The 23,194-nt window shown below is 36.0% G+C and overlaps 1 long non-coding RNA gene across 1 annotated transcript in view; it reads left to right on the top strand.

Moving 5' to 3' along the window:
• LOC132540733 (uncharacterized) overlaps positions 1-23,194 on the top strand; it is a 698,115-nt gene that overhangs the window by 47,595 nt on the left and 627,326 nt on the right. The window lies entirely within an intron of this gene.

Below are 23,194 nucleotides of genomic sequence, written 5' to 3'. Positions count from 1 at the left end.
AAAAATAAATGTAACAATATAACTTAACAGTGATGAAAACAAGTTCAAGAACAAAAGTAGGAAACAGAATGAAGTGTTGAGATCTTTCACAAAATTTGAATCTTTGACAAAAAGCTGACATTAACAAGTCAGTATGTGAAGAAACTGAATTGTGGCATATATCAGCTCTAGAATAAACTTTTAAAACCATGTAGACATTTAAAATGCATTTTTAAATACAAATGCATTTTTTAAAACCACAGGGCCTAACTTAGTATTTATTCTTTTAGTTTTCCCCATGCACCTTTAGTGACATAGTGTTGTACTCTTTAGAATTCTTCCTAAAGTAGATTTGATGCAGTTCATCTCCCAAAAAATCCACTACAGTTCTGAAAGAGAAATGCTCAAAAAAAGGATGAGTCAGTTTAAAATAGCACAAAGGGAATTTTTTAAACCTTCATCTGAAATAGTTCTTTACACTTTCTACCTGGTATAGGTAAAATTTTTAATTTTTTGTAATTCAGGCCTCTTACAAATTAAATTTAGAGTTGAGGCGCACGATGGTGCAGCTAGTTGAGTGCAAATGTTACCATGAACAAGAACCTGGATTTGAGCCCCAGCTCCCTACTTGCAGGGCAGACCCTTCACAAGCTGTGAAGCAGGTTTTCGGGTGTCTCTTCTCCCTCTCTACTCATCTTAATTTCTCTCTTTCCTTATTAAATTAAATAGAAAGAAAAATTGGTTGAATTCTAAGTTGCAAACATCAGAACAAACTTCTGAGATGTTATTTTTACATCTGATAAGATGACCAGTGTGTTTGTCTTTTATTCTCTGCTGTATATCCTGGAGCCATATTATACAAAAAAAAAATGTGTTTTTCTGAGACCATGAAAACAAGAAGTTTACACAGTATTGCAGGATATATTCCTTACATCAAATTTGGACTGCTCAAATAAAATATACAAAGAAGGCACATTTTTTGACCCAGAATAATTCTTCTTGTATAGTTTATATATGGTACTATATAAATGCAAAGATCCAAATGATGTAGGAAAGTACAGATCCAAGTTAAGATTATTGACTTGTACATAGAATGATAAAATGCGTATATTAGTCTAGCTTCTCAATTAAAAGAAGTCATGTTCTTACGATTAAAAGACAACAGTTGTAGGGCATAAAATATTCTTTAAAGCATAAGAAGGAAAGGTAGAATTTAGAAAGTCAAATAAACTTTTTTGTGTGATCATTCTGGGTCTTCATTCTCTCTCTCTCTCTCAATACTATTATTTATTTATTATTGGACAGAGACAGAACTTGAGAAGATTAAGCTACTCTCAATGCGGGGGGTTGGGGGGCAAGTTCAAACAGGATCATATATTGACACATAGCAATGTAGACACCTTGTCAATCTTTCTCACCTGACAACATTCATTTCCTGTGATCTGTAGTTATTTCCCTGAGTGTTCTGATGTTTGAAAGTGTTCAGTATCTATACAGATGATGTTATAGATGCATTTATACATTTTGCTATCTCATTTAATAATTCTCATATATGTCTTTAACAGTATTAGAATGCATTTGCCAAACAGACCTAGAGTACTGTCCTGGAAATTTCTGACTATATAGATCAGGGATTGGCCAGGAATGTAGACTTCAATCTGGCATTATAATCCTTCCACACACAAATGATTCTGTTCTAGAATTCTTAACCACTCTGAAAAAATGCCTGCTATTCGCAATACTCTTATTCCCTGAAATTATTGTATTTGATTTTATAAAGTAAAAAAAAAACCCTGAAAATAAATAATAAATAAATGAATAAACTGTTTGAGTATTAGGACAAGCCCACCTACGTGAACCTTCTGTCAGTCTCTATACTATGTGACAAAAAGTCCATAAAAAAAGTGAAAAAAAATTTGGGACAGACTATAATTTATGCTTGAATTTACCTAAACGTGAAGGCTTGTTGTTGACTTTATGTGAGGTACGGATTTTCGACTTGCACTGGACATTTCTTTAAGAATGATAGAAGCTGCTACTTTCTTTTATACCAAAGTTTTTATATAAAATGAAAAAGTCAAGTGTATTATTTTTATTTAATGGGTACCACTCCTGGTATTTCTTAAAAATATCCCTGTGGCTTTAGTTACTGGATTTTTTAAAATAAAAATAGGACTATAAAATTCTTGGTTTGGTGATTTGATATTTTCATTTTACAAGAAGCAGTATGATTTTTTCTGTGCCCATTAGGAAAGCATATTCTTGTTATGTATTTTTTTCCTGTTTTCAAAGAAACTGGCATAGAGCAAATTCATCTGATCACAAGGTATTGAAATACCTCACAAGATTAAGCAGATATAAATTTTCTAATGAATTATCCTCAAGTCATAAAATATTTAGTTTGTTTAAGAGAGAGAATGTGTAGTTAGGTGGATTTCTATGGTGAAACTTGAGAATCATGAAGATAAAGTAAATAACAAAAAATTGTACTTGAATTTTTCCTTCTTTTTTTTTTTAACTTGAGGGCCTGACTGAAATCCAGCATTCAACATTAAAGCAGCAATCTGCTGCAGAGTGGATGAATTTGTGATAAATGGTCCCTTGAGGTTTATAAAACATATTCTCCATAAAACAAGCCACAATATGCTTCTTCACATTAGTCACTTCCTGACACTCAGGCTGCTGAAAATCCAGTTCAGTATTGGTACCTGCCATCCCCAGATGTAAACAACTCTTTGTTTATTGCAGCAAAGCTCATACATACATTTCAAGGTTTTATAGTGATAAAAGCCTGACTTCCTACATAAACTGAAGTGGGCTGCAATGTTGTTATTTTGTTTATTGCTCTTTTACTGCAGTGGTCAAATCATTCCTTTGAGACCAGACACTGGTTTTCTGCCATCTGCACAGTGTCAGAAAACTTGTGTCAACTGAATCACCACAGAAAATATTTATAATGAGAAGACTAATTAAACAAAATGTTGCCTCTTTAAATTAAATAGGAAGTGCAGATGATTAATAGCAAGTTAAAAAAACCATCTGCCATCTTGTTTCTTCCTTTTAAGATGTAGCATTTTCCTGGAGAACCATGAAAAGCATGCATTGTGCATGCCTATTTAGCAAGGGTCAGTTCAACAGATCATTGACCTCATGTGTAATGCATGTATATTTATATACCCTTATATTCATAGCTGCTTTATTCACAGTGGCCAAATAGTGGAAGCAGCCTAAATGCCTATCAAAAGCTGATTAGCTAAAGAAGTTATGATATATATATACACATATATATGTGTGTATATATATATATCATGGAATATATATATAACCAGCAATCAATAAAGATAATACTGTGCCTTTTGGGATAAAATGAATGGAACTGGAGGTGATTATGCTTAGTGAAATAAAGTGATGAAAGACAACTGCTGATTGGGTTCACATATGTGGCATCTAAAGCAATGATACAATTGTCTGGAAGATGGTACAGGGGATAAAGCATTGAACTCTCAAGCATGAGGCCCCGAGTTCTGTCCCTGGCAGCACATGTACCAGAGTAGAGTCTGATTCTTTCTCTCTCTGCTCCTATTGTTCATTAACAAATAGATAAAATCTTTAAAAGATTCTTTAAAAGACTAGAAATGATACAGATGAACTAGCAATAAATAAATAAATAAATAAATAAATAACATACTGTTTCTAAGACTTGTGAAAGGATGAGAACGTAGAACTTTGGTGGTGGGTGCAGTGTGGAACTATACCCTATTTTCCTACATAACCTTATAACCCACTATAATCACACTTTTTAAGAAATCAGCCTGCTTTCCAAAAGTAGGAATATTTTTATAATACATAAGGACCAGCACTACACACACACACACACACACACACACATCAGCACATTATACAATTATATACACATTTGACTCTTAGACTGGGTGAAATATCTATCATAAATAGGTAGAGTTCTCCAGAGTCCTACTCCACTAGGGAAAACTGGAAATAGGCTGGGAGTATGAATCAACCTTCCAGTATTCATGTCCAGAAGAGAAGCAGTTACAGAGGCCAGACCTTCCACTTTCTGTACCCCATAATGAATGTTGGTACATTCTTCCAGAGGGATAAAGAATAGGGAAGCTTCCAGTGGGGGGGGGGGGGATGGAACACAGAACTCTGGTGGTGGGAACTGTGTGTAATTGTACCCCTGTTATCTTACAATCTTATTCATCATTATTAAATCACTAATATATATATTTTTTAAAATGGGTAGAGTAGGGCTGAGAAGATAGCTTAATGGTTATACAAAGGTATTTTCATGTCCAAGACTCTGAGATATCAAATTCAATCCCCTCCTTCAGTGGAAACGCTAATATAAGCTGGAATTGTGCTGCCTCTATGTTGCTTCCTGGATTGGTAGGGTCATTTTTGTAAAATTCTCTGAGGTATAGGTTCCATGGAAAGGACTTTTTATTAATTTGGTACTGGAGGGGCCATAGCTGTGAATATCTGCCTTCAATACATGATTTGGTAGTTCTTGTATCTACACACTTTGTACGCCACTTCCTGGGTACAATAAATTTCAGGGCTTCAGATCATGCATATATATATATATGGAGAGAGATTACAATGGTTATGCAAAAAGGCTCTCATGTCTGAAGCTCTGAAACCCTAGGTTCTATTCCCAGTACCTCCATAAGCCAGAGCTGAGCAGTGTTCTGGTAAAAACAAACAAACAAAATAATATAAAATAAAGAATTCTTACTTAGAAAAAAATAAATATAAATAATTTCTAATGAAGTCATTTTAATTCAAAGAATTACCATGATTATAGCCCACATTCAAGCTCTGACACCACATGGGGGTGCTATGGCACCAGAGGAAGCTTCAGTGAGGTGTCTCTCCACCTCTCACTTTGCATCTACTATAGAAAGAATGAGAAACTCATCCTGAAAGTGGTGAAATCACACATAGGTGAGGTCTCTGCCCTGAAAAAATAAGAATTCCTATAGAAAAACTGTGAAATTATTTTGTTACATACTGTGGAACACTTAACATTGTATTTATTTTAAAATTTTATTTATAAAAAGGAAACACTGACAAAAACCATAGGATAAGAGGGGTACAACTCCACAAAATTCTCATCACCAGAACTCCATATCCCACCCCCTTCCATGATAGCTTTCATATTCTTTATCCCTCTAGGAGTATGGACATAGGGTCACTGTGGGTTGCAGAAGGTGGAAGGTCTGGCTTCTGTAATTGCTTCCCAGCTGAATATGGGCTTCGGCAGGTCAATTTATACTGCCAGCCTGTCTTTTTCTTTCCCTAATGGGGCAGGGCTCTGGGCTCCAGGACACACTGGTGGGATTGTCTGCCCAGGGAAGTCCTGTTGGCATCATGTTAGCATCTAGAACCTGGTAGCTGAAAAAAGAGTTAACATATAGAGCCAAAAAAAAAAAAGTTGACTAATCATGAACCTAAAGGCTGGAATGGTTCAGATGAAGAGTTGGGGGGGGGTGTCTCTTTTGTAGATAGTAGTCCTATTTTAGTTATATTCCAAAGAGCCTATGGCTATACTAGTTTTTTCTTTTTTCCTGAGCTATGTGTGCTTATCCTGATGTGCCGCAACCCAACAACCTATATAATATTATTTATAAGTATATGATGCAAATGTTAGGAATGCTTTAAATTTTAATACAGTATTTAAAAAATACAAGAGGAATCAAAATAGATGATCATTAAAAAAAAGTACATAATATCCTACTTGTGAAAGTAGATGGCTTCCAATACAATGGTATTAAATTAAAAAATAAAATAGTTGCATATTAACTACTCTATAGATATGGATTCTATGAAAAAGAGTTTCTTTTCTGGTGCATAATGATGGAAAATGGCCTAAGATGAGGGTGAGAGTTTTTTCAGGCACCTGTCACAGGGAGATGAGAAAGTATCCAAGAGTCCACAACTGTAAGTTGTGACTGTAGGTCATTAATGTTCCCAATACAATGATTTAGAAAAAAATAATAAAATAAAGACCTAATGTGAAGAGATTATTAATGCCTTCATTTAATGATTTACTTAATGAGTAAAAGATGCATAAATATATGTATGTATTCCTAAAAATTTACATTTTAGTTTTCACTAGGAGCCATTATCCAATATTAATCTCCATATTTAGGTAAATAAAACCAGTGCTTTGGTGATTTATAGTTACAGAGCTTACATTTTGCTCTGAGAGTCCTTACTAAGTAAAACAGGAAAAACATCTTTTATAGTTCTTATTGACTAGAGGAATAAATTTGTTATTTAGTAGAGAATTTTTCTGGTAAAAATAATTAGAAATATATCATAGTCTTTTTTTTTTTTGCCTCCAGTGTTATTGCTGGGGCTCAGTGCCTGCACTACAAATCCACTGAAGGCCATTTTTTTTTCATTTTGTTGCCCTTGTTGTAGTTGTTTGATAGGACAGAGATAAACTGAGAGGAGGAGAAGACAGAGAGGAGAGAAAGATAGATACCTGCAGACCTGCTTCTTCGCTTGTGAAGCGACCTCCCTGCAGGTGAGGAGCTGGGGGCTCAAACTGGGATCATCACAACAACCCTTAAACTTTGTGCCATGTGTGCTTAACCCGCTGTGCTACTACTACCCAGCCCCAAAATATGTCATAGTTTTTATACATGGACTTACACTGTAAGGTAGAGTATTTTAACAAAGGTCTTACAAAAGATGCATCATTCTTCTAGTCATAGAGTATGACTTAAACAAACTGGTAAGCAAATTAAATATCACATAATATTTGCCTTGTGATTATCAATGTTACCTCTGATTACTTGGTTATGGTAACATCTTTCAAATTTATCTACTCAAATTTCATTTTTCACATTATAATTAATGAGTACAATGAGTTCTGCTGTAACACTTCTGTTTAAAATGCAAATTTGTTCCAATATGATTGATACAAGAGGGAACTATTCCAGTATAATGACAATAATGTGTTTGCTTATGTTTGATTTCATCTTGGAGAAACACTAAGTAAAGACAAAAGTTTGCACCTGTTGGATCAAACCAAGTAGGAACAGACAAAATGCGTATAGCTCCTACATTAGTCTTGGTTAGTTTATGTGTCATATGGGACAAACACATCTACATATTATGTGAAAATTTTAGATAATTTTCCCACAAATCACAATAATTCACTGCAACTCATCTAACATGCAAATCTATAAACAAAGTTTAAGTCTTTCTCATGGTGAACTGATAGTTATGTATTTCCTAACCATTTAATGTGCTACAGTTTTACTAGGTTTCTACCTTTTTTATATGTCCTCAGTATTTTTTTTATTCTTACTTTCTTTTCTTTATAAAAAGGAAAAACTGACAAAACCATAGGATAATAGGGGTACAACTCCACACAATTCCCACCACCAGAATTCCGTATCTCATCCCCTCCCTTGACAGCTTTCCTATTCTTTCTTTTTATTATTTTTTTTAATACTCTGGGAGTATGGACCCAAGGTCATTGTGGGATGCAGACGGTGCAAGGTTTCTGTAATTGCTTTCCCACTGGACATGGATATTGACAAGTTGATCCATACTCCCAGTCTGCCTCTCTCTTTCCCTAGTGGGGTGGGGTTCTGGGGAATCAGAGATCCAGGACACATTGGTGGGGTTGTCTGTCCAGGGAAGTTTGGTTGGCATCATGCTAGCATCTGGAACTTGGTGGTTGAAAAGAGAGTTAACATATAAAGCCAAACAAATTGTTGACTAATAATGAACCTAAAGGCTGGAATAATGCAGATGAAGAGCTGGAGGGGGGTGGTCTCCATTTTGTAGCTAGCTAGTAGGCATATTTTAGTTATATTCCAAAGGGCCTGTGGCTGTACTAGTTTTATTTTTTCCCTAAGCTTGACATCTGATATGCAGGTGGATTCAACTTATTGTCTGGGGAGATGATATAATGGCTGAAAAAAGGACCAAAAATCTGGGAAGAGAGTAACTCCCAAATATGGGAAAGGCGTGTAAATATTGTTGACTGTAAGCCCCATCGATGTGATGTTATCTGGGGTCCATATTCAGCATAGGAGCCTATGTGACCTCTGCATCCCTGTAGATCTGAGCTCTTTTTTCTATGAATCCTGTGATTTTTCTTGTGCAATTTTCATTCCAGGTCATTCTCTTTTTTTAATTTTTATATTATAGTATTACATGTCAACAGGGGTTCGAATCCACACTATTCCCACCACCAGAGTCCTGAATCTTTACTCTTCCCACTGCAATCCACCACAGTTCCCCTAAAGTTGTAGACATGGACCAACCATCTTCTCTACAACTATCTGTCCACATTTATACATAGTTGCCCCTTCTTTTTCGCATTCAATTCTCTCTTCCCCTCTAAGCCACTCATAACATCATAGCTACCTCCATATGTCCCTCTCCTTTTCTTTCTCTCTCTCTGGGTGCTGATGGAGCTGGAGTGCAGAGTTTTCTTATCTTCATCCTATCACTTCTCCCCCGCTGTGAGTATGGATCAAGGTTGTTTATAGGGAGCAGAAGGTAGGAGTTGTGGCTTCTGTGATTGTTTCTCTGCTGAGCTTGGGTGTTGATAGGTCAATCCATACCCTCATCCTGTTTCTGCCCTTCCTTAGTGGACCAGAGATCTAGAGATGTGATGGTCCAGGACACATTGGTGAGGTCATCTGTCCAGAGAAGTCAGGGTGGAGTCATGGTAGCATCTGTACTTGGTGTCTGGAGGGTGGTATGACATTAGTTGAGACAAAATGGTTAATAAACAGGAACCAAAAAGTAAGATCAGATTAGTAATTTCAGGGTAGAGTAAATCTAGAGCCCTGCCCTAATCCAACTTTCTAGCCTCTTTCTCTACTCTGACACCATTCTCTAAGATAATATTCTCATCCAACTGCAGGCTAGCTACCAAACTCAAGCAAAACTGAGAGGAATAAGCAGAAAGAACTTTGGTCAAGAATGACATCTGATCAATGATCATGTTAGTTTTATTGGGCATGGTTAGCTTTATTGAATTCATATTTTATTAATATTGATTTTATATAGGTATATAAATCATAAGATTTCAGAGATATAATTTTGCATCTTTGTGTACACATGCACAATTTACTGCAACTAGCTACAAAATTCCTGTGCCTTGACCCTTCCCTTGGATAATCACCAGTTTTCAAAGTTTTAGTAATGGACAGTTTGGTTTTTTAACTTATTTATATTTCACATGTGAATTAAGCCATTTAATAGTTGTCTTTTGGATCTTATTGTACTAAACATAATGATCTCTGTTTACATTCATTTTCTGCTACATGGCACAATACCATCTTTTTCAATTACAATGTAGTAGTCCATAATTTATTTATTCAACCATTGTTTGATGATTGTGAATAATGCAAATATGAACATAAAGGCAAACATGTCCTTGCATATCTGTGTTTATGTGTCCTTTGGATATGTGCCTAGAGGTGACATTCTGGACTATGTACATTTTTATATTTTTTGTTTATAGATGTTGTTTTTGTTTTTCAAGGGTTCTCCACCAGTTTGCATTTCCAACATTGTACCAGAGTTCACATTTCTTCACATCCTTGCCAATACTTGCCATTTCCAATCTTACTGATATAGGTCATTCTCACAGGTGTGAGGTGATAAATCATTGTGCTTTTAATTTGTATTTTCCTTTTGATGAGTGCTGTAATTTTTCTGTGGGTAGTTTGCATGTCTATTCACATCTTTTGTTAAAAATTTTAATTGGAATTCCTGCTTTCGTTGTTGTTTAATGTTACACATTTTTACTATCAATCCTTTCTCATATGTGTTATGTGCAAGTATCATCTCAAAAATGTTAGATTAGTTTTAAAATTGTCTTTTTAACTCTTGCCTCTAATTATTATAAATAATTAATGATGTATGCAATATAAGAGAGGTTACTACAATCAATATTAACTTGGAGACCTCACATTTTTGCTTGGATCACAGTCAATATATTTAGCTATTATCTTTAGTAAGACAGAAGAAATGGCATATATGATAATTTATTATTAAATAGAATGTTCCCACTAATATAAGAGAACTATATATTTACAGGAACATATTGATATAAGGCAACTCATTCCAGTTGATGTTAATAAAATTATCAGTGTGAATCTTTTTACATTGGTTACATTGGTAGGCCCTTGCTCTTGACTGTATTTTAGGTAAATTCTTTAACCTACTTCCTGTTCCATTTTTTCAGCAGCATAAGTATCCAGTCTAAATTTACAATTATTCTAAATTTATTCATTTTGATGTATAGCAATATACATATCACTTACGATTCTTTATGTTTTATTGTTTACCTAATGCAGATGGAATCAGTTCATTCTTTTTTATTTTCTGCTTGTTAAAGGATAATTCATCTATATAAAATAGTGTTTATTATGTGAAAGTAGACTCTTCATGTGTGTCAGTCACTCTTTACCTAGTCTCTTACCTCTAAGTTGAATAGGATCCTGTTCCTTTTGATATCCACAGTGTATATTGAAATTTGTAGGGAGTCGGGCTGTAGCGCAGCAGGTTAAGCACAGGTGGCGCAAAGCACAAGGACCGGCATAAGGATCCCGGTTCGAACCCCGGCTCCCCACCTGCAGGGGAGTCGCTTCACAGGCGGTGAAGCAGGTCTACAGGTGTCTATCTTTCTCTCCTCTTTTCTGTTTTCCCCTCCTCTCTCCATTTCTCTCTGTCCTATCCAACAACAACAACAACAATAATAACTACAACAATAAAACAACAAGGGCAACAAAAGGGAATAAATAAATAAAATAAATATAAAAAAATTTAAAAAAAAAGAAATTTGTAGGGAGCAAGATTAAGTGATTTTTACAAATTCAGAGATTTATATGATTTGGCAATTATTATGGTTAAAATGTAGGGGAGTTACATAATACTTTGGATGTAAATACTGTCTTTGTCCTGTTGGAATCAAATTGTTTTCAAAACTAATTCCACATCTCCCTTTGAGAGGAAGTAGGGAATGCTGCCCTGAATGTAGAATCATTTCCAGCAAAGAAGAGATTTGGACTATATAGGTTCATAAATTATATAATAATTTATCATATTACAGCCCCCACCAAGAACATATTACACCAGCTTTACCTTACTAGAAAATTCCCATTTATATTTCCAGTTTACATTTATATTAATGCCTTCTTAGTTTTCAGATAAAAAAATGTAACAAAAACATGGCTTCCTATACTAAAGAAAGACAAGTAGACAATATAATTCTTTAAATTTAATTGAAAATTGACTGTCTTTAGTTGCTCATGAATTAGACTTTCAATTTTCAAAAGTGAGGTTACAGGTTACCAAAGCATAGAAAATTGCTTCTTCTAAAAAATTATTGGTGATTTAATATTGATTTATAAGATTCTGAGTAAATCCTGATTTCCCTCAGCAGACAACTTTACCAATGTGTCCCGGAAACTTATATCCTACTAGAGAAAAAAATAGAAACAGGTTGAGGGTATGGGTCAACCATTCAAAGCCTGTGTGCAGAAGAAACAAAGACCAGGACTCTCACCTTCTGCATCCCCAAAAATAACTTTGGTTCATTCTCCCAGAGAGAAAATGATAAGAGAACATGACTTGAGGGCTCTGAACTCCAACTCCATCAGGCCCCAGAGAAGGAAGAGGAAAAAAGGAAAGGTATTCAGAAGTATTAATGGGTGTAGGTGTGACTTAGAAAGGAAGAGAAGGCAGGTCCACTGGAAAAATGGGGGAAAATATATATAAATATAGACAGATAGTTATAGATATATACAGACAGACTATGACCCACATAGTCAATGACTACCACCTCTCCAGATTCAAAGGAGGTCTCGAAACTTTACATCAGGCTCAACCTGATGCTGTTGACTGGCTACGGAAGAAGGGCAAATGCTAGAAGAAGAAGATATAATAATAGTCAACCTGTCTCAGTAACATTGGGAGAAGTACTGCATCTTTCAGTATAGGGAATGCTGACATAGAAATCTGGTGGTCGAAACAGTGAAGAATTATACCCGTTATTTTATAATTTTATAAATCAATATTAAGTCACTAATAATTTTTAAATTATGATATAACAGGGGTATAATTCCACAGCATTCTCAATACCAGAGTTCTGTGTCCCTATTCCCTCCACTGGAAACTACAATGGTTCTCCCAAGGTCACAGATATGGGTGACTATTATTTCTATAACTATCTACTTTATTAAGTTCTATGTAAGTAAATTATATATAGATAACTGTAAGTGTGCTTCAGGTATGATTTAGTAAATTTAAGGATAAAGTTGTAGTAGGTGATCTTACTGAATTATATATCAGAGTTCATGCACTTAATTTTATCACAGTCTATAAATGTTACTGTTGGTGTCATTTTGTACAGTTTGAAAATATATAGACTTAGTAATAAAACACACATTATCATAAAAAGAGGGGTGGAACCAGATTTTAAACCCAGGACGTCAGGTTCTAAAATGTATACATTTAATTTGTAGCTTAGCTTTATATAGATACTAGATTAAATTGTACTATATCTTTAGCCTGAGTTTAAGCTTTTTAGATTTTATATGGCTACTAGAAATATATCTAGGGGCTGAGGAGATAGCATAATGGTTAGGAAAATGAAGTTCATGCATGAGGCTTAGAAGTTCTAGGTTCAATACCCAGCACTATCATAAGCCCCAGTTGAGTAGTGCCCTAGTTAAATTAGGAAAAGAAAAAGAAAAAGAAAGAAAGAAAGAAAGAAAGAAAGAAAGAAAGAAAGAAAGAAAGAAATGAATTAATGAATGAAGGAAGGAAGGAAAGGAAGAAAGGGAGAAAGGAAGGAAGGAAGAGAGAGATAGAGAGAGAGAGGAAGAAAAGGAAGGAAGGAAGGGAGGAAGGAAGGAAGGAAAGGAAAGGAAGGAAGAGAGAAAGAAAGATTAGGCAATGATATATTATAATTAATTTTGGTGGGACAGACAGTGGCACACCTGGATGAATGTAAATTTTATCAGGAGTTAAAAATGTTAAATGTTAAATTTTATCAGGAGTTAAAACTTCAGGTCCCCCCCAGAGAAGGGAAATTTCAAGAATGGTGATGTTATGATATAGATTTTTCCCTCCCTCTGCCTATCTCCTCTTAACCTCTCAGCTTCTCTCTGTCCTATAAAATAAAAATAAAACATAAATAGTTTTAAAGAAATATATTGAGCTCCAGTTGTGCAATCGGTTAGCGCTCGGTACTTATACAGAAATGTATTTAGTGATATGAGTAACTGATATTTCTAAATACTATTTTCTATTTTTATGGGAATTGGGCTAGTTACTAAACACAAAAATGTAATGTAGTATGAAAATTTGTAGTAATTATAAAAGAAAATTGTTCAGAATTTCACCAAAAATTTATGAACATTATTTGAACAAATAAACAATTTAATTATGTAAGTTCTACAAATATAATTATCATTTCTTGCCTATTTTTTAATTTTAATTAATGATATTCTACTAAAGCAGAGTATGCCATACAATAAGCATTTAGTAAAGGCTTTACATATTTCTTAAGACTTTACTTATCCTAGCCAGGTATGTGTGTAACAAAATTTGTTACATAAACAATATGTAGAATTTGAAACCCATAGCAATCATGATAAAACAAAGTGAAATTTGAATTTACACTTCATAATTTTCCGTACACTATTTCAGTATATAATTTGGCTTAGGGTGGATGTTCCTGAACTAATATTTAAAACTTGCCAATAAGATCTCTTCAAGACACTGCAGAAATTACTCCAGACTTCTCAATTTTTGCACTGCTTCTGAGTTTGGTTGGTGTAAATATGACACCTGCTTGTATGTTCTGAGTTACTTCAGTATATTGCTATGAGTTAATTTTTTGTCTCAACACTTCATATGTTGAATGCTTAAACCATATGTGGTCATATTTGGAAATAAAACCTTTAGCACATAATTAAGGATAAGTGAAGTAAAAAAGATCTAATATAATGAATCAGCGATCTTATAATAAATAAGAAGTTATACTCTCTCCCTTTTCTTTTCTTCCTTTTTTATTCTTATTCTTTTCTCTTTTCCCCTTTCTCTACACTCATTTTCTCCCCTCTTCCCACTTCCTTCCCTTTCTCTTACCCACACTCTCTCTTTTTCTATTTATCATCTCTCTCTCCATGCATATTTGAAGGAAAGGCCATATTGGGACATGACAAGAAGGTGATTTTCTGCAAACCAGGAAGAGTCTTCACAAGTAACTGATAATATTGACACTCTAATATGAATTGTGCTGCTATGAACATAGGAGTACACAGCTCTTGTTGGTTGGGTGTTATGGAGTCCTTGGGGTATAACCCCAGGAGAGGAATTACTGGATCATATGGAAGGTCCATGTCTAGCCTTCTGAGAGTTTTCCAGACTGCTCTCCACAGAGGCTGGACCAATTTACATTCCCACCAGCAATGTAAAAAGGGTTCCTCTGTCCCCACATCCTCTCCAGCATTTGTTGCTGCTGTCCTTTTTGATGTATGCCATTCTTACAGGAGTGAGGTGGTATCTTAGTGCTGTCTTAATTTGCATTTCTCTGACAATCAGTGACCTAGAGCAGTTTATCATATGTTTGTTAGCCTTTTGGATCTCCTCTATAGTGAATGTTTTGTTCATATCCTCTGTCCATTTTTGGATGGGGTCATTTGCTTTTTTGGTGCTAAGTTTTCTGAGCTCTTTATATATTTTGGTGATTAGTTTCTTGTCTGATGTAAGGCATGTGAAGATCTCCTCCCATTCTGTGAGGGGTCTCTCTGTTTGTTTAATAGTTTCTTTGGATGTGCAGAAGCTTTTCAATTTGATGTAGTCCCATTGGTTTGTTTCTGCTTTAGTCTTCCTTGAAATTAGGTTTGATTCATCAAAGATGTCCTTGAGGTGTAGGTGGGAAAGTGTTTTACCAATGTTTTCCTCTAAGTATTTGATTGTTTCTGGTCTGACATCTAGGTCTTTGATCCATTTGGAGTTAATTTTTGTTTCTGGTGAGATAAAGTGGTTCAATTTCATTCTTCTGCATGGTACAACCCAGTTTTCCCAGCACCATTTATTGAAGAGAGCCTCCTTTTTCCATTTAATCCCTTGGGCCCCCTTCTGAAAGATTAGATGCCCATAGGTGTTGGGATTTATTTCTGTGCTTTCAATTCTGTTCCACTGGTCTGTGTGCCTATTTTTGTTCCAGTACCATGCTGTTTTGATGATGATGGCTTTATAATATAGTTTAAGGTCTGGGTGTGTGATGCCTCCATTTCTGGTTCTTTTCCTCAAGATGGTTTTGGCAATTCTAGGTATTTTAAGGTTCCAGATAAATGATTGTAGTGTTTGTTCTATTCTCTTAAAGAAGCTTGGTGGAACTTTGATGGGTATTGCATTCAAATTGTATATGGCTCTGGGGAGAATATTCATTTTGATGATATTTATTCTTCCAATCCATGAGCATGGGATATCTTTCCATTTCTTGGTATCAGTTTCTATTTTCCTGAGTAGCGACACTCTAATACTGAACTTGTAGCTTCTAGATCTGTAAGAAAGTAAATTCCAGTTGTTTTAGTCACCCAGACCATATTATTTTGATATGGTAGTCCAGTCTTGGCAGGAGAACCTTTGACACTTTTTTTTTTATTTAAGAAAGTATTAATTAACAAAACCATAGGGTAGAAGGGGTACGATTCCACACAATTCCCACCACCCAATCTCCATATCCCACCCCCTCCTCTGATACTCCCTGATAGCTTTCCCATTCTCTATCCCTCTGGGAGATGGACCCAGGGTCATTGAGGGTTGCAGAAGGTAGAAGGTCTGTCTTCTGTAATTGCTTCCCCGCTGAACATGGGCGTTGACTGGTCGGTCCATACTCCCAGTCTGCCTCTCTCTTTCCCTAGTAGGGTGTGTCTCTGGGGAAGCAGAGCTCCAGGACACATTGGTGGGGTCTTCAGTCTAGGGAAGCCTGGCCGGCATCCTGATGACCTCTCGAACCTGGTGACAGAAAACAGAGTTAACATACGAAGCCAAAAAAATTGTTGAACAATCATGGACCCAAAGCTTGGAATAGTGGAGAGGAAGTATTAGGGGGTTACTCACTACAAACTCTAGTGTACTTCTGCTTTCTGGTATATATTTTGCAGTAGTTTACAGGTAGGTGTGAACATATGCTCTCTCTCACAGAAACTGGTGTATATCTAGGTTTTGGGACTTTGTTAGAAAGTGAACCACCTGAGATGGAATTAGAGTATACTATGAAAGGAAAGGTCTCACCGGAGTAATGAAGCTGAAGGGTTGTCATTCCACACGTGAAGTCTCTGGACAGAGTCTGAAGTGAAGCATGTTGAGGTGGCAATCGTTGTGTTGGTTAGGCAGATGCAATATTAATTGATATGGATTGGGAGAGGCATACGGGAAAGTGGGCCGTATCCAAGGGTTCCAGGACTGGGGAAAGTAGAGGCTCTATAGTGGAGATGTTCCTGCTGTCTTAGAGTTCAAAAAGACAATCGATAGTTAATGTTATCATCACATTATTTGGTAATTGGGTTAACTTTGAAAAGTCCTTTTGTTATGGTTTGCTGTACAGTACCCAGAATCTTGTATATAGCAGTGCTATTGGTTGCTTCTGATCTACTTGGTCTAGGCTTTTGAGAGAGTCTGCATATCAATTACGCAGCCTATATATTGAAAAGATTCAGTTTCTGTTTTAAAAAACTTCAAGACATACAATTAATTTTTCCCCTCTTGTATTAACTAGTGATTTATATGACTACATTTTACTAGGAGTGTACATAAACACCATTCCCACCACCAAAAGACTGTGACCCATCCCTCCTACCCACTCCCACACCCCACTGGCCCAGGAAGCTGCATGTCTACCCCGCACCACAGGGTTTTTACTTTGGTGCCCTACTTACAATTTGGTCAGGTCCTGCTTTTAGTTTCCCTTTCAGATGTTCTTACTCAACTTCTGTTGATGTGTGGGATTATCCCATACTCATCTTTATCTTTCTGACTTAGCTCACTTAACATAATTCCTTCTAGCTCTGTCCAAGATGGGTCAGCAAAGGTGGGTTCATTGTTCTTGATAGCTGCATAGTGTTCTATTGTATATATATATACCACAGCTTTCTCAGCAACTCATCTGTTGTTGGGCATCTGATTGCTTCCAGATTTCAGCTATTATAAATTGTGCTTCTATGAACATAGGAGTACACACGTCTTTTTGGTTGGGTGCTATGAAGTCCTTGGGATATAAGCCCAGGAGAGGAATTACTGGATCATATGGAAGGTCCATGTCTAGCCTTCTGAGAGTTTTCCAAACTGCTCTCCACAGAGGCTGGACCAATTTACATTCCCACCAGCAGTGCAAAAGGGTTCCTCTGTCCCCACAACCTCTCCAGCATTTGTTGCTGCTGTCCTTTTTGATGTATGCCATTCTTACAGGAGTGAGGTGGTATCTTAGTGTTGTCTTAATTTGCATTTCTCTGACAATCAGTGACCTAGAGCAGTTTTTCATATGTTTGTTAGCCTTTTTGATCTCCTCTATAGTGAATGTTTTGTTCATATCCTCTGCCCATTTTAGATGGGGTCATTTGCTTTTTTGGTGCTAAGTTTTCTGAGCTCTTTATATATTTTGGTGATTAGTTTCTTGTCTGTTGAATGGCATGTGAAGATATTCTCCCATTCTGTGAGGGGTCTCTCTGTTTGTTTAATAGTTTCTTTGGATGTGCAGAAGCCTTTCAATTTGATGTAGTCCCATTGGTTTTTTTTTTTGCTTTAGTCTTCCTTGCAATTGGGTTTGATTCATCAAAGATGTCCTTGAGGTGTACGTGGGAAACTATTTTACCAATGTTTTCCTCTAAGTATTTGATTGTTTCTGGTCTGACATCTAGGTCTTTGATCCATTTGGAGTTGATTTTTGTTTCTGGTGAGATAGAGTGGTTCAATTTCATTCTTCTGCATGTTTCAACCCAGTTTTCCCAGCACCATTTATTGAAGAGAGCCTCCTTTTTCCATTTAATCCTTTGGGCCCCTTTATCAAAGATTTGATGTCCATAGGTGTGGGGATTTATTTCTGGGCTTTCAATTCTATTCCACTGGTCTGTGTGCCTATTTTTGTTCCAGTACCATGCTGTTTTGATGATGGTGGCTTTATAATATAGTATAAGGTCTGGGTGTGTGATGGCTCCATTTCTGTTTCTTTTCCTCAAGATGGTTTTGGCAATTCTAGGTGGTTTCATGTTCCAGATAAATGATTGTAGTGTTTGTTCTATTCTCTTAAAGAAGCTTGGTGGAACTTTGATGGGTATTGCATTCAAATTGTATATGGCTCTGGGGAGAATATTCATTTTGATGATATTTATTCTTCCAATCCATGAGCATGGGATATCTTTCCATTTCTTGGTATCAGTTTCTATTTCCTTGAGTAGCGACTCATAGTTTTCAGTATATAACTCTTTCGCTTCTTTGGTCAACTTTATTCCTAGGTATTTGATTGATTTTGCTGTAACAGTAAATGGGAGTGATTTCTGGATGTCTTCTTCAGATTTAGTGTTTGCATAAAGAAATGCCACCGATTTTTGTACATTGATTTTGTAGCCTGATGCCTTGCTATATTGCCTAGTAACTTCCAGTAGTTTTCTGCTGAATTCTTTAGGTTTTCCTATGTATACTATCATATCATCTGCAAATAGTGAGAGCTTGACTTCTTCCCTTCCAATCTGTATTCCTTTGATTCCTTTCTCTTGCCTGACTGCTATGGCAAGAACTTCCAGTACTATGTTGAAGAGTAACGGTGACAGTGGACAACCCTGTCTAGTCCCCAATCTGAGGGGGAATGCTTTCAGCTTCTGTCCATTGAGTATGATGTTGGCTGTAGGTTTGCTCTATATAGACTCCACTATCTTGAGGAATTTCCCATCTGTTCCCATTTTTTGTAGAGTTTTGAGCATGAATGGGTGTTGGATTTTGTCAAAGGCTTTCTCTGCATCTATTGAGATAATCATGTGGTTTTTGGCTTTGCTTTTATTGATGTGATGAATGACATTGATAGACTTATGTATGTTGAACCAGCCTTGCATTCCTGGGATGAATCCCACTTGGTCGTGATGAACAATCTTTTTGGTATGCTGCTGTATCCGGTTGGCCAAGATCTTGTTTAATATACTGGCATCTATATTCATCAGAGATACTGGTCTGTAGTTTTCCTTTTTTGTTCTGTCCCTATCAGCTTTTGGTATCAGGGTGATGTTGGCTTCATAGAAGGTGGAAGGGAGTATTCCTGTTTCTTCATTCTTATGGAAAATCTTAAGAAGTATGGGTACTAACTTTTTCCTGAAAGTTTTGTATAATTCATTCCTGAAGCCATCTGGTCCAGGACTTTTGTTGTTGGGGAGGTTCTTAATAACGGTTTCAATTTCTTTGTCTGTGATTGATGCATTTAGATTTTGTATTTCTTCTTGGTTCCGTTTTGGAAGGGCATATGCTTCTAGGAATTGTTCCATTTCTTCCAGATTCTCTAGCTTGGTGGTGTATAGTTCTGTATAGAGGTTTCGCAGGATTCTCTGGATTTCTGTGGTGTCAGTTGTGATATCTCCTCCCTTGTTTATAATTCTGTTAATTTGAGTCTTCTCACTTTTTTGTTTGGTGAGTCTGGTTAGGGGTTTGTCAATTTTGTTTAATCTTTCAAAGAACCAACATTTGGCTTCATTGATCTTTTGTATTGTTCTTTTATTTTCGATGTTGTTTATTTCTGCTCTAATTTTAGTGATTTCTGTCCTTCTGGTTGCTTTAGGGTTCCTTTGTTCCTCTTCCTCTAAGTCTTTGAGGTGTCCAGTAAGGTCGTTCATTTGAGCTTCTTCTTGGTGTTTAACATGTGATTGTATGGCTATAAGTTTCCCTCTCAGTACTGCTTTAGCTGTGTCCCAAATATTTTGATAGTTTGTGTCTTCATTTTCATTTGTTTCCAGGAACATTTGAATTTCCTTCTTGAGTGAATCTCTGACCCAGTGGTTCTTAAGGAGTATGTTGTTTAGTTTCCAAATTCTGTGACTTTTAATAATTGTCTGTTTGTTGTTAAATGTTAGTTTTACTCCACTGTGGTTTGAGAAGATACTTGGGATGATTTCAATGTTCTTGAATTTATTGATGCTGTCTTTGTGGCCTAACATGTGGTCTATCCTTGAGTATGTGTTATGTGGATTTGAAAAGAAGGTGTATTCCAGGTTTTTGGGGTAAAGGACTCTGAAAATGTCCAAGAGATCTAGTCTGTCAATCTCTTCATTCCATTCTCTTGTATCTTTGTTCGTTCTCTGCTTTGTTGATCTGTCTAAGTGTGAGAGTGGGGTATTGAAGTCTCCCACTATTATTGTATTACTATTGATGTATTTTTGAAATTCTTTCAGTAAGTGCTTGACGTATTTAGATGGTCCCTCATTGGGTGCATAGATGTTAATGATTGTTAAGTCTTCTTGGCTGATTGATCCTCTAATCATTATGTAATGTCCTTACCTATCTTGTATTACTTTATTTAACTTAAACTCTCTCTTGTCTGAGATGAGAATGGCTGTCCCTGCCTTTATTTTGTGGTCCATTAGCCTATATGATAGTTTTCTATCCTTTCACTTTAAGTCTTTCTTTAACTTGTTGTGAAAGATGGGATTCTTGCAAGCAGCATATGGTTGGATTATGTTTTCTGATCCATCCCCCCACCCTGTGCCTTTTGATGGGTGAATTTAAGCCATTGACATTTATTGATATTATGGATTTTTTTTTGTTTGCTCTGATTTTTTTTGTTTATAAGATGTCTTTTAGAACCTCTTTCAGGGCCAGTTTGGTGATGGTTGCCTCCTTTAACTGTTGTTTGTCTAAGAAGGTTTTGTTCCCTCCATCTAGTTTGAATGAAAGTCTAGCAGGATATATTATCCTTGGTTGAAACCCTTTTTCATTCAGTGTTCAGTAGATATCTTGCCATTCTCTTCTGGCTTTTAGAGTTTGAGTGCAGAAGTCTGCAGATAATCTTATGGGTTTTGCCTTGTATGTGACTTTTTGTTTCTCTCTTGCAGCCTTTAGGATCCTTTCTTTATCCTTACTTCTTCTCTTTGTGACTATGATGTTTCTTGGTGTCTTCAGGTCTGGGTTGATTCTGTTTGGCACTCTCTGAGCCTCTTGAATCTTGATGTCCTTTCTGTTTTTCAGGTCTGGGAAGTTTTCTTCTATTATTTCCTCTAGAATGTTTCCTTCCCCTTCCTCTCTTTCTTCCTCTGGCAGGCCAGTTATGCGAATGTTACTTCTTTTGAGATCATGCCATATGTCTCTGTTGTTGTTTTCAGTGTCTCGCAATCTCTTTTTGAGCTCTTTCACCTCTTTCTTAGTTTTCTCTAACTCATTCTCTGTCTGACTAATTCTGTTTTCTGCTTCTGTTAGTCTGCTTTCCCTTGCTTCAGCTTCTTTCTTCATTACAGCTATTTCAGCTTTCAGTTCTCTAATTGCCTCAAGATAATCAGTATTTTCCTTGGGGGTCTCAACTGTTGTTTCCCTAATACTGCTATTCCTTTCCTCCAATGTTGTTTTCATTTCTGTTATTAATAAGTTTATTATTGCTTGCATACTTTTCTTATCTATGGTTACTTCCAGCTGATTTGTAGTTTCTTCTGGGCTCTTGTCTTCATTCATTGGAGTAGCAGTTTTATTTGTTTTTATATACCCAATTTTTTTGATTTATGTGTTTCTTTTTTTTAATGCTCTGTTGTTCCTCTGTTGTTGTGTCTTGAGTACAAGCAACACTGTACTAAATACCTTTATTACAATTGCACTCACCAACCTCAAGAATTACAGTAGCAACTGAAGCAAGTATTGAAGCAGTTTAATCACTACCAGTTAGCCAAACAATTTCTCCACTCCCGAAAAAAAAGTAACCAAATCCCAGTGAAGAAGAAAGAGAAAAGAAAGGAGGGATAGCAAGAATAGACAGTTATGCAAATCTTGTGTCCACTGTATATTCTAGGGGTAATAAGAGGGGAAAGGGAACTAGAGCAGAGATACACACATATAGAGTCCACTATGAGTCAGATTTCTTCCCTTAATAATTCACAAATTCAGAAAGGCAAAGAAGAAGGAAGAAGTGTATGACAAGATTACAAAAAAAAAAAAGAGAGAGAGAGAGACAAGAGAGAGAAAAGGGAGAAGATAAGAAAAAGTGTTGTAATTAAAGAGCAGTGAAAGGAAATTCCCAAATGTGTATCAGTGAATTCAAAAAAGCACCCTGTTTGGTGGTGTGGGGTAGTCCACTCTGAGTCCGATTTCTTTCCCAAAATAATTCACAAATACAGAAAGGCAAAGAAGAAGGAAGGAAGAAGTGTATGACAAGATATAAAAAAAAGATAGAAAAAGAAAAAAGAGACAAGTGAGAGCAAAGGGAAAAGATAAGAAAAGAGCTATAATTAAAGAGCAGTGAAAGGAAAGGTTTTTTTATTACTTTATTTTTAATTTAATTTAATTTAATTTTTTTAATTAGTTAGGAGGAGGAGGGAGTGGAGAGTCTGTAGAGGAGGTAGGAGTAAGGAGATAAGTTCCTCTCACAATAGATAAGTTGCCCACTACCCTAGCAATGAAAGATACCATAAGAGTTAATTCTGATCAAACTAAAGGGGGGGGAGATATATGCCTTTATATAATATTAATAATAAAATAGAGCTGGTAAAAAAAAACCTGTCCCAGATTACCTCAAACCTCGTGATCAGAGGCAGCTAATTGTTAAGAATGAGAAAACAAACAAACAAACAAAAAAAACCTCAGCACTAGACAAGGATAGCGAAATAGACAGTTATGCAAATCTACTATCCACTGTATATTCTAGGTGTGGCTAAAGGAGGAAGGGAAGTTGAGCAGAGACACTCGCAGTGGGAGTCCACACTGAGTCAGAATTCTTCCCCAAAATAATTCCCAAATGTGTATCAGTGAATTCAAAAAAGCACACTGTTTGGTGGTGTGGAGGCTGGGGCCTGTGGCTTTGGAAGCTGTAGAGTTAAGAAGAAAGGATGACAAGAATGAGAAAAAGAATAAAAAAAAGAAAGAGAGAGAGGAAAAAGAAAAAGATAAGAAAAAGAACAGTCATAAAAGAGCAGTGAAAGGAAAGAGGTTTTTTTATTTATTTATTTTTAATTATTTAATT

The sequence above is a fragment of the Erinaceus europaeus genome, chromosome 10, assembly GCF_950295315.1.
Source record: "Erinaceus europaeus chromosome 10, mEriEur2.1, whole genome shotgun sequence".
NCBI lineage: Eukaryota > Metazoa > Chordata > Mammalia > Eulipotyphla > Erinaceidae > Erinaceus > Erinaceus europaeus.
Note: the sequence above shows the minus strand (reverse complement) of the source record. Positions and strands in the feature narration are given on the sequence as shown.